The 13214-nt window shown below is 38.4% G+C and overlaps 1 long non-coding RNA gene across 1 annotated transcript; it reads left to right on the top strand.

Moving 5' to 3' along the window:
* Nucleotides 1–1523: 1523 nt before the first annotated feature.
* On the top strand, nt 1524–3867 carry LOC121973574. Its single transcript, XR_006109669.1, has 3 exons — nt 1524–1885; nt 2735–2797; nt 3741–3867. It is a non-coding gene; the product is annotated as an uncharacterized LOC121973574 (long non-coding RNA).
* The last annotated feature ends 9347 nt before the right edge of the window (nt 3868–13214 follow it).

The following is a 13214-nucleotide window of genomic DNA, read 5'->3' as shown; positions in this document are numbered from 1 at the left end:
AAATTCAAAAAACAAAAAAAACAAACTCGAATCACAAATTCGAAACCTAGAATTATATGCCTCTTGTGTTTGGAATTCATACAAAGAAAACTAGTATGATACGGAAGATAATTACTTCTTGATCTTCTACCATATTCCTCTTTTTATCTTGGACGTTGTGTGGGCAATGATCTACCGAGATGAGAACCACCAACTCCTTCCTTCTTGCAAGTTTCGGCCACCAACCTTTAAGCTCCAAGGGATACAAGAGCAAAGCCTCCTTTCTCTCCTTCTTCTCCTAGCTAGAACCGGCCACCAAGGACTCCTCTAGTGTTGATGCCGTCGGCCATGAAGGAGGAAGAGAAAAGGAGAAGAGCAAGGAACTAGGGCCGGCCACCACCAAGGAAGAGAGGAAAGGAAAATAGAATAGAGTTGTTCTCTTGGTGAGGCACCTCTACCCCCTATTTTATAATCCTTGGTCTTGGCAAATAAGGAAATTTAATTACTATTAAAATTTCCTTATATTCCTTGCCATTGATTAATAAGGAAAATTTAATTAAACTTTCCTTTTAACCAATGCTATGGTCGGCCACATCACAAGCTCCAAATAAGGCAAGTTTTAAATACAAAATTAAAACTTTCTTATTTGTTTCCGGAAATTTTAAAATAAAAATTTCTCTAATAATTTTTCCCTTCATGGTTGAATATAAAAGGAAATTTTATAAATTAAAATCTCTCTATTAAAACATATGGATGAATTCCAAAAAGGAAAGTTATCTTTAAAATTAAAATCTTCCTTTCAATCTACAAATAAGGAATGATATCAAATCTTTTCTTAATCTTTTGTAGAAATTATAAAAAGAAAGAATTAATTTTAAAACTTTCTTTTAAATCATGAACATGGTTACAAAAAAGGAAAGTTTTATAAAAAATTAAAATTTTCCTTTTAACTACAAATAAGGAAAGATATCAAATCTTTCACTTAATCTTTTGTAGAAACTATAAAAGGAAAGATTTAAATTTTAAACTCTCTTTTAAAACCATGGTATCCACATAAGAAAAGATTTTAAAAATAAAATCCTTTTAATTTTATTAGGGTCGACCACAACAAGCTTGGGCTCCAAGCTATGGTCGGCCCCCTCAACTTAGATCAACCCTTGGCTTGGCCGGGCCAAGCTTGGACTCCAAGCTTGCTTGACCGACCACCTAAGGGTGGGTAGGAAGTGGGTATGCAGTGGGTATAATTCTCTATATACAAGAGGCTACGATAGGGACTGAGAGGAGAATTTGTAAAATACGGCAACAAATATAATTAAATGATAAGGTTTTAATAGACGAAAAATCTTAATGGAATTTTAAAAAATTTTTAGAAATTTTCTGGGATTTAATTGGAGCTCCTATGATGTATTTAGAGGGGATGCACTAATGAGGTCGATAAAAGCCGGTTAGGAATACCCGGAAGTAGGAGTTGATTAAGGAAATCAACTTAGGGTTTAATTGCACTAAACCTAAGTATTTATTATAAAATCTCTCCCACCCTCATAACCTACCCGACACCTCCTCTTTCCCCTTCCAGCGCCGAGCTCCTCTCCCGTGCCCTAAGCCGACGCGCCACCATCCCTCTTCCTCCCGCGAGCATCCGGACGCCGACGCCCTCTCTTCCTCGCACACAGACCGTAGCCGCCGGCCTCTCCTCACGCGCAGGCACCATCTTCACCGGCGGCCTCTCCTTCCTTCCCTCGCGCGAGCACACAGCAGCCGGCGATCCCTTCTCCTCATCCCCGAGCCTCACCCACAGACGTCGCCGACCACCTCTACTCGACGTCGACCCCAGTGTGCCCTAGCACCGATTGCCACCACACAGCCGCTGATCCTCATCTCGTCGAGTTGTGCCCTAGCGGATTCGGTGAGTATTCCCTTATTTGTTATGTGATCAATAAGGTAAGGGCTAGGTACATAGAAGCAGTGGAATGTGCCGACTGTGATGATCTTGTTTCGTCTTGCGCTATTTTTGGTTTTCCCGATTGGATTTGGGTGCTCGCAATTTGGTATGGTTTTAGCGCAAAGTTCCTTGATCGGTTGCTTCGAATTTGTGATACTTTGATAGGTTCATGGCGTTTTGTGTTGTCTTTACGCTTAAGGTGATATTTGGGGGTTTTGGTGTCTGCGATACCATGCTTGGGATGACTGACAGTTTGGGAATCTTGTTTTATTTTCTTGAAGTCTTCTTGCAATTGCTGGCATACTATGTTTGGGAATGTTTGTTAGTTCTCTTATGAAACAGTGAGGGTATTCTTGCAGTGTTGTTGAGAATTCGTATTTGGACCTCTAGATGTTTTCTCCTTTAAGTTGTTCTCCGAATTGTGAACGTTGCAATTGCCTTCAAATTGGGTAAGTTGAGTCCTGATTTTTATGTCGTGTTGGTTCTTCAAGATAGTCTTGAATTCTGGACAGATTTGGAAGATTATGAGGTGTTGATTGGATTTCAGTGTTTCAAACAGAACCGGTATTTTTGGTTTGGTTGTTTGGTGCGTCTATTTCGTGATAGGTTGAGGGTTGTTTTAGGAATGGATTGTTTTTTTATTTGGTGTAAGGTTAGGTTGATTAGGTCTAGATTCTAATCTAATCGATTGGTGGAACGATTAAGGTTTAACAAAGTTAACTCTAGTTAATCAATGGATTGAATTTTAGTCGGAGATTTGTTTTAGTTAATTAACTTAAGTAATTAGTTAAATCTGTATATTATGCATTACAGGACTTTGATTCGAGTCGGGCGTCTCGACGAAAGATTTCTGGATTGGATCTTCTATTGAGGCGGGTACTTCTTGCTTTGTTTTCTTTTAGTACTTTGACCTTAGTGCATGAATTATTTTTGGATAAGGACTGTGTACCTTGACTCCACTTTTATTTTTCCTGTGTTTGATACTTCCACGTGATCTTTGAGATATTCGTTTCCATATCTATACAGTCTCTAGTTGTTGTCCATGATAAGTAGCAGATATTAGATACCATATTTGTATGCTTGACTGTTGTTTATTATGTACTATACTGAGTATGTTGGCTTCATGCAGCATACCTGTTTCTGCTTATATATATATGATGACTGTTGCATTGTTTGCATCATGTCATTGCATGCATGCCGCATCCTCGGCCACTCGAGAGAGTGGTAGCTGGAGTTGATGCCGCTTGTCCTGTCGTGCCGCACTCGGCCATTCGTGCGAGTGGTAGCTGGAGTACGAGCAGCAGGGACCCCGTCGCAGATGTAGCTAGTTAGCTACTATGCAACTGTCCCCTCGGCCATTCGTGTGAGTGGTAGCTGGAGTGGTGTACAGTCTGTCACTGACCCGGCCTCTCGACCATACAGGGGTCATGGTGCAGAGAGGTGGGCGGGAGTGACCATCCGTGCATACGCTGTTATTATATTTGCTTGGGCTGCTGTTGTTTATATATGCTGTTATTGCTTATTTACTGCTGTTGTTTACATACGTTGTTATTGCTTGTGTATACCTTGCTTGTTGTCTCTGTAGTTATGAGTAGTACTGTAGCAGATTAGTACCAGTTCTGTCCCACTATACCTAGCCTAGGATATGGCTTCAGGTATGAGTGCTTATTTTGGTTCTATTGTAGTATCTGCTATTTCTGTATGAGACTGTATACTCTTGGCTCACTTTCTAGTTATATGTTATGTTCATGCCCTATATCTTTCCTTACCCGCTGAGTTCCAATACTCACCACCCCGTAAAATGGTTTTCTTTCGCCAGGTAACAGGTAGATGAGTCATGGATGCTTGGAGAGTCCCAGCTGCCAGTCCCACGACACACTCGAGGATAGTTTTTTTTTCTGGTTTTGATTGCTAACGCAATTTATGTTTTGGTTTTGTGAACTTGGTATTGTATGCTTCGATATGGATTTTGGAGTCTAGTTTGGTGGTTGCAGGTAATTTAGTTAGTGATTTTGTCGGTCATACATTTGTTTTCTTTTTGTGATTTCCGCTGCGTTTACATCCAGTCGTGCAGGCTAAGTATTTATTGTTCTGTCTTCCGCTGTGTCTGTTTCTATGTTGTTTCAGCCGTGTAGGCTTATTAAACTGCGTGGTTGTGATAGTTATATTCTATATATATTCCAGCCGAGTGTGGCTGATGTATATTTTTTATGTAGTAATGTTCCATATTGTCCGCCGTACAGGGGAGGTGTTGCCGAAATTTGCTCGGACAGGGACCCCCCCAGGGGCGTGACAGAATTGGTTTTGGTCTTCCGATGAAATTAAGCTTCCCGTGTTCGCCCTGAACACCCAACTTAATTTCATCAATAATAATTCATACCACTAAAGAATTATTATTGAACTACCGCACCAATCCTAAATTACATTTTGGGCTCCTTCTTATTATGAGTGTGTTAATCTCCCTGTGTTTAAGATGTCGGATGTCTACTAATTAATTGAATTACTGACAACTCATTTTAATTAATATCTTAGTCCAAGAGTAGTACCACTCAACCTTATTGTCATGTCGGACTAAGTCCACCTGCAGGGTTTAACATGGCAATCCTTATGAGCTCCTCTTGGGGACATTATCAACCTAGATTTCTAGGACATAGTTTCCTTCTATAATCAACAACACACACTATAAGTAATATCATTTCCCAACTTATCGGGCCTATTAATTTATCGAGCTAAATCGCACCCTTTGATAAATTAAAGAAATAAATACTAAATATATGTGCTTGTTATTATATCAGGATTAAGAGTGCACACTTCCATAATAACAGAGGTCATGTTCTTTTATGTAGTCAATATAAAAAGAAACTACCTCAAATGGTCCTACTCAATACACTCATAGTGTACTAGTGTAATTTTATTGTCAAGATAAACTAATACAAAATTATACTACGACTATTCCAATGGTTTGTTTCTATCCATCTTAATCGTGAGCTATTGTTTATAATTTATAATGAACTGATAACATGATCTTCTGTGTGTGACACCACACACCATGTTATTTACAATATAAATTAATTGAACAACTACACTTAGCATAAATGTAGACATTTGACCAATGTGATTCTTTATTTCAAAATAAATATTTACAAAAAGCTAGACTTTTAGTATACACTCTAACAATAAAGGGTGTGAGTGCTTTGGAAAACACTCAGTAAGTGGGGACGATCGAACATAGAACGACAGAATACAAAACATAGCAAGACATTCAGAATTCATGACAGAAACATAAGTTAATCAAAAATATATACTTATAGCACTATTAATCATCTTATTTTTTATGATATTATTGATCAGTCCCCTATATGTAATTCCTTTAAGGGGTGAAGTCATATATCGATTATTATTACCCATTGCATCAGGGTCACAACTTGTCATATCTTATCATATTTTCATAAATTCTCTTTAACTAATCAATCCCCTATATGTAATTTCTCTAATGGGTGAGGTCATGTCCCCAGGGTGTAGCACAGTTGGGGGCACATGGTTTCGTGGCCGAGAGGTCCAGGGTTCGATCCTCGGGGTGTCATTGCTTGGGGTTAGCATCCCGGTCATGCGCTTTCAGTTGTGTACCTGCATTTACCTCCCTCCATATCTGTGGGACCGGATCTAGGGGGTCGCTGATGTGGCGGTTCCATATTTTTTTTCTAATGGGTGAGACCATATATCGATTATTATTATCCACTGCATCAGGGTCATAACTTATCATATCTTATCATGTTTTTAGAAATTTCCTTTTAATATATCTAACTTGAGTCATAACAGTGTATCTTGGAATTCAGAAAATAAAATAAGCTGTATAAAATAATCAATAATGAAATGAAAACATGGATCGCAACTATATCCGAAACGAAAATCCCACTTACTTGGTCAGAACCTTCTTCGATTTTGGACAAAAATTTTACGGGACTTGAACTTGCACTTATTGTTCGAAACTTGGGTAGAAACTTGTACGAAATGTGGGCACAAAATATGGATGAGGTTTTGACGAATTTCTATAGCACTTGGACAGAAAGTTTTTAAAGGATTTGAGTGTGTCTTTGGAAGACAATGCCTTGGCTATTTATAGGCCAACCATGGCTAGATGAAGGGGTGGCCAAGGCATATGAAGAGATGGCTAGATGGAGAGTCATCCATTAAAAAGGCTAGGTGAAGGGTTATGGCTAGATGTGTTGGTTGTTACTCAGAACACCGTTCTGTTTCCCCTATACAAAAATGTGTACAAGCACAGAACTTAACCTAGCTACCCATGTGCTCTACTGAAGTTAGACTTGGATTGCAAACGATGCTTAACATTATTAATCCAAGTTGCTATTCAGAAGTTAAACTTGGATTGGAAACGATATTTAACATTTTTACTCCAAGTTTAACTTATGTGTTCTTCAGAAGTTAAACCATATTACAGAAGTTAATTAAATATCTATTTCAAAGATTGGCTTCTAGGTTAAATATGGCGAGGCACTAGGCCTTCTTGGTTATGGGATCATCCACCAGTTCCTAGACAAAGCTTTTCAAAGAAATTGGGTATTTAACTTCTTACAGTAACCCTAGGTTTAACTAAAGAGACCTCAATAGAAGCACAAGATCGAAACACGAAATCGAAAACCTAAAAATGATAGCCTCTTGTGTTAGTATTTCAGGATCCATATAAAGAAAACAAAACTAGTACGCAGTGGGATAATATACTAGTTGTACCTTTCTTTGTAGCTAAATACCTCTTGATCTTTTGTTGTATTCCTCTCCTCCTCTTGGACGTCGTGTGGGCGACGGTCTACCAAGATGAAATCCACCCGAACCACTTCTTCTCCTCCAAGACTCTCGAGCCACCAAGGGATGCCAAAATAGAAATTTCCTTCTTCTTCTTCTCCTCTAAGCAACCGGCCACCAAGTGCTTCTCCTCTTCTTCTTCTTCCTCTCCAAGCAACCGGCCACAAGGATTTTCCAATCCTTGATGCCTGCTGCCCTAAGGAAGCAAAAGAGGAGATAAGAAGAAAGGTGCCGCCGGCCCTTATGGGAAAGAAAACAAAGAAAGAAGAAGGGAGAGGGTCGGCCACAAGGACGAGAGGAGAGGGGCAAGGCTTAGGTTGTGTGTCTCATGAGGCACCCTCTCCTTCTCTTTTATAATCCTTGGTCATGGTAAAAAAGAAAAGTTTTAAACATAATTAAAACTTCCTTATTTGTGGTCTCCCCTTAAAAAAGAAAATTTTAACAATAATTAAAATCTCTCTTTTCTAAATTTCCTATTGTATATGGCAATAAAGAAAAGTTTTAAAATTAATCCCTCTCTTTTAAAACATGTAGACAACTACAAAAAATGAAAGATTAATTAAAACTTCTCTTTTTAAATCAGGGTTACAAAAAATGAAAGTTCTATAAAAAATTAAAATCTCTCTTTTAAACATTATTGATAACTACAAATAAGGAAAGATTTTAACAAAATTAAAATATCTCTTTAATCTTTTGTAGATAGCTATAAAAGGAAAAAATTTTAAATTTTAAAACTCTCTTTTAAAATCATGAGGATGGCTATAAAAGGAAATTTTAAAATTAAAATTTCTCTTTTAGATCTCTTCATGAATGGCTACAAAAGGAAAGATTTTAACAAACAATAAAAACTCCCTTTAGTTATAATGGTGTGGCCAGCCCCATGCTTGGACACCAAGCATGATTTGGTCGGCCACCTCTTGAGCTCCAAGCTGATGCTTGGCCAGCCCCCTTGCTCCAAGCAAGGATGTGTCCGACCCATTACTTGGGTAAGAAGTAGACTTGGTGGATACAAGGCTTTATAGAGGCTACAATAGGGACCGAGAGGAGAAATTGGTTTTGGTCTCCCGATGAGCTTGAGCTTCATGTGTTCGCCTCGAACACCCAACTCAAATTCATCAATAATAACTCATACCACTAAAGAGTTATTATTTAACTACCGCACCAATCCCAAATTACATTATGGGATCCTTCTTATTATGAGTGCATTAATCTCCTTGTGTTTAAGATATCGAATGTCCACTAATTAAATGAGTTACTGATAACTCACTTAATTAATATCTATCTCCAAGAGTAGTACCACTCAACTTCATTGTCATATCGGACTAAGTCCACCTGCAGAGTTTACATGATAATCCTTATGAGCTCCTCAAGGGGACATCATCAACCTAGATTACTAGGACACAGTTTCCTTCTATAATCAACAACACACCATATAAATAATATTATTTCTCAACTTATCAGGCCTATTGATTTATCGAACTAAATCTCACCCATTGATAAATCAAAGATATAAATACTAAGTATATGTGCTTGTTATTATATCGGGATTAAGAGTACACACATCCATAATAACAGATGTTTTGTTCTTTTATGTATTTAGTATAAAAAGAAACAACCTCAAATGGTCATGCTCAATACACACATAGTATACTAGTATAATTTTATAGTTAAGATAAACTAATAACAAATTACACTACAATCATTCCAATGGTTTGTTCCATTCCATCTTAGTTGTGAGCTACTATTTATAATTTATAAGGAACTGATAACATGATCTTCTATGTGGCACCACACACCATGTTATCTACAATATACATTAAATGGACAACTACATTTAACATAAATATAGACATTTGACCAATGTGATTCTTAAATAAATGTTTACAAAAAGCTAGGCTTTTAGTATACATCCTAACAAGATGAAGGATCATGGCTAGATGAAGGGTCATGGCTAGATGAAGAGTCATCCATTAAAAAAAGTAGGTGAAAGGTCAGGGCTAGATGAAAGGTCACCATACCATTACAACTTAGCACATGAAACATAGGCATAGCTAGAACAAGTCCAAATTGCATAAAAGGATTAACACGTGACTCATTATGTTATCATGATAAATCCAAAAGAAACATAGGCATAACATTTTAACATATGACTCACTAAGTCATTTTATTATAAAGCAAGAAAAAAAATATAGATATAACTAGAATAAAAATTTGAAACACATAAAATTAACATGTGACTCATTAAATTATCATGATGAAGAGCAAGAAGAAACATAGGCGTAACTAGATCCAACATCTGAAATCCCTAAGATTCATACTTACACATGACACAAAGTAATCAAAACTTGGGTTCAATTTTATGGTATTAAGATTTCTAGGAGCCAAACCTAACTTAACCTTCAAAGGTATGCCCACTAGTGTCCATCACCATGTCCAAAATTGGGTCTTCACAGTTGGCTGTAGATAGCGTTGACCAGAGGACTTTTGACGACTTGGTCAACATAGAAGTTGTTGGTCCCCATGGTTGTTTTGATGTGATCAACCAAGTTAGATTATGTCCTGTTTGGGTTTGATCCCTGTGTCTAAGTGCGCAGGAGCTTAGGAGCACAGGAAGTCGAGCGGAAGACGTAGCTAGCGAGAAGGACGACATGGGAAAGGAGCCGATAGGCTCGGTGCGTTCGAAGGAAGAAAGAGATGCGGAAGAGTACACCGGTGGACGAGAAGAACGTGCACGACGTTCGAGGGATGAGAAGCCTGGGCGGAAGCCTGCTCGAGGAGAAAACCAAAAATTGGGTTCGGGTGAGCCTTATTTCAGTTGGCCGCAATCACCCAAGCAATCGGGACTTCGGAAGCCGAAAAGGAGAAAAAGAGAAGCTGAGATATTTATACCCTATAATATTGAGGGCGCCCTCATGGCGTTGAAGGTGCCCTCCACATTGAGGGCACCCTCCATGGCATTGAGGATGCCCTCAACCCATTGTTTGTGATCGTTGGCATATAGATAAAGCTTTATTCGCTTATCCCCTTAGAGGCGCCCTCAACCCCTTTGGAGGCACCCTCAAAACTCGAGATAGGATTTCCAGGAGATATATAAAGGCCCCTAGAGCTAGGAAATAATCATTCAACTTAGTATTCAATTCCTAGCAACTCTTAGAGCTTTCTTAGTGTGTAAAAGGCTTCTCCGCCTACAGTGAAGGAGACATTTCTAGTAGAGTTTTTCAATTGCCTTGGATTAACAACCACCTAGGTTATAACCAAGTTAAATTTCTTATCTCTTCTTTTCTGTTATTTTATTTTATTATTGTTACTATTTTAGAGTTGAAAGAATGAGGAGGGTATTTTCTTTTTACAGGCAATTCACCCCTCCCCTCTTGCCGGCCCCGCTGCACCAACAAGTGGTATCAGAGCCAAACCGTCTCAAAAGGACTGACTGTCAATTGAAGTATCAAGATCAAGATGATAGCCAGTGCAAGTATTCATCCCTCAAAATTTGATGGAGACTTTGCTACATGGAAACACCGAATGGAAGTATTCTTCAAAACAGAATTTGATATTCTTTTAGTTATGAAATATGGTTTTGCAGTCCCTAAAGACAAGGAAGAATACAACTAGATGAAAAAGGAACAAGCTGATTTCATGGCCAACGGAAAGGCAAAGTTCCATCTACTCAGCATTCTGCCACCCCAGGAGGTAAGTCAGAACGGAAGCTACAACTCCCCTAAAGACCTTTGGGAAAAATTCCTAAAGCTCCATGAAGGTACCTCAGAAGCAAAGTTAGCAAGGCGCGACATCCTCCGGACTCAGCTTACAAATCTCCGAATGAACAATGACGAGAAGGTAGCGCAACTTCAAGAAAGAATCAAGGAGCTAATAACTCAACTGAACAACCTTGGAGAATCGATAACAAATAGAGACTCGATCCGGTATGCGCTCAACGCCTTCCCAAGAACTCCAGAATGGGCATCCTTAGTAGATACATACTACATCTCTAAGGACTTTGAGATAAGTACGCTAGAAAATTTATTTCCTACATTTGAACTTCATGAGTCTCGAATTGCAGAACCTAAACAAATAGAGAAGTTAAATCTCAATGTTGCCCTACAAGCTGAGATGGACGATCCCGACTCTGAAGCATCAATCGACGAAACTGAAGCGGCGCTATTGGTAAAAAAGTTAAATAAGTTTATTAAGACTAATAAATTTAGATCGTAGTCGAGAAAGCATCAATGCAACATAAGGATGGTCCGATGCTACAACTGCAACGAGGAAGGGCACATCAAGATTGACTGCACAAAATTAAAGAAAAAGGATAAGGAGAAGTCTTAAAGACCGATGTCCTCTAAACACAAGAGTCTGAAGGCTACATGGGATGGAGCATCATCCTCCGAGTCAGAAGTCGAAGCCTTCTCAGGAGTAGCACTGATGGCCAACCATCAAATTGAAGAAGAAACCAGCTCAGAGATGAGCATAGAGGAAGGGGGAGAATCATCAGAAGAAAGCTACGATGAAAGGGGAGCATCAAAAATAGAGGTAAGTAAGGTATGCACTCTAACTCCTAAACAGTTTTTTCAGTTTATCAAAATTCTTACAAAAAACTTAGTAAAATCAGAAAAAGAAATTGCTGACTTAAAATTAATGTTAGATAATTTAAAATCAGAAAACAATAATTTGAAAATGCAAATTGAAAATCTGAAAACTGATGCATGCTTTAAACCAAACAAATTTCAAAAATCAAAGCTTAGAATTTATGGAAAGTTAAATTGGTATATTAGAAAACATCAGGGACAACTTAGAAAAATTCTCAAAAGTTATGTACCTCCTAAATACTTGATTAATCCAGTAGGAAGGAACCCATACTGGGTTCCAAAATCTTTTCTAGATTAAATTTTTGTAAGTTAGCGCTTTCAGCAAGAAAAATTAAATAGTTAATTTCTTTATGAGGCTTTGTCTAAGAAAGTGGTTGCTGCTCCAATAACCAAAAAGGCATAGTGCCTCGCCACTGCCTAGAAGCCAAAATATTGAAATAAAATGTTTAATTAACTTACTAATAAAACATGAAAATAGAAATTAGATAATTCTTTAACAAGTTTTTTAACATTTTTTTTTGAAAATTTTTCAAAAATATTTTGTTTAAATTGCCTAAAGGTTAGAGTTCTTTGCTAACTTAGAATTTATTTTGAAAATTTTCTACCCCGTTTTTGCTGTGATCAAACGGGGAGAGATAAGAACAAGTTTAGGGGGAGTTAATATTTTTTAAAAATTGGTACTTAAAATTTTTTTTGGATAGGAACAAGTTAATATTTTTTTAGAAAAATGTAAATTCTATTATTACAATCTTTATGCTTAAAATGTTAGTTTAGTAATTTCTTTAAATTACTACTTGTCTTTTTTTACCCTAACTTGAACTTGGGTTAATGCACATCAAAAAGGAGGAGATTGTTGGTCTCCATGGTTGTTTTTATGTGATCAACCAAATTAGGTTAGGTCCTATTTAGTTTTGATCCCTGTGTCTAAGTGTGCAGGAGCTTAGGAGGGCAGGAAGTCAAGCGGAAGACACAGCTAGCGAGAAAGACTGCATGGGAAGGGAGCCGACGGGTTCGGTGTGTTCGAAGAATGAAAGAACTGCGAAAGAGTACACCGGTGGACGAGAAGAACGTGCGCGACGTTCGAGGGACGAGAAGCCGGGGCGGAAGCCTGCTAGAGAAGAAGGCCAAAAATTGGGTTCAGGTGAGCCCTATTTCGGTTGGCCGTAATCACCCAAGCAATCGGGACTTCGGGAGCCGAAAAGGAGAAAAAGAGAAGCTGGAGCTCTTTATACCCTGTAGCATTGAGGGCGCCCTCCACGTTGAGGGAGCCCTCCATGGCGTTGAGGGCGCCCTCAACCCAGTGTTTATGACCGTTGGCATGCGGATAAAGCTTTATCCGCTTATCCCCTTGGAGACACTCTCAACCCCTTTGGAGACGCCCTCAAGACTCGAGATAGGATTTCCAGGAGCTATATAAAGGCCCCTGGAGCTAGGAAACAATCATTCAACTCAGTATTCAATTCCTAGCAACTCTTAGAGCTTTCTTAGTGTGTAAAAAACTTCTCCGCCTACAGTGAAGGAGATATTTCTAGTGGAGTTTTTCAACTGTCTTGAATTAACAACCACCTAGGTTGTAACCAAGTTAAATTTCTTGTCTCTTCTTTTCTGTTATTTTATTTTATTATTGTTGTTGTTTTAGAGTTGAAAGAATGAGGAGGGTATTTCCTTTTTGTAGGCAATTCACCCCTCCCCTCTTACCGGCCCCGCTGCACCAACAAAAGCCACCTCAATATACCGCCCCTTCCAAGACATCATGATTCAGTCAACATTCCATCCACCCCATCCGGCGGTCCATCTGACTCGGATTTTAAACAAGATCAATAGAGATATGTAAATTTTTTTATCCTAATAAGTGGTATTAGAGTTATGGTCCAGATCAAGTATTA

Source organism: Zingiber officinale, chromosome 4A, assembly GCF_018446385.1.
Source record: "Zingiber officinale cultivar Zhangliang chromosome 4A, Zo_v1.1, whole genome shotgun sequence".
NCBI lineage: Eukaryota > Viridiplantae > Streptophyta > Magnoliopsida > Zingiberales > Zingiberaceae > Zingiber > Zingiber officinale.
This window is presented reverse-complemented; position numbering and strand designations above follow the sequence as displayed.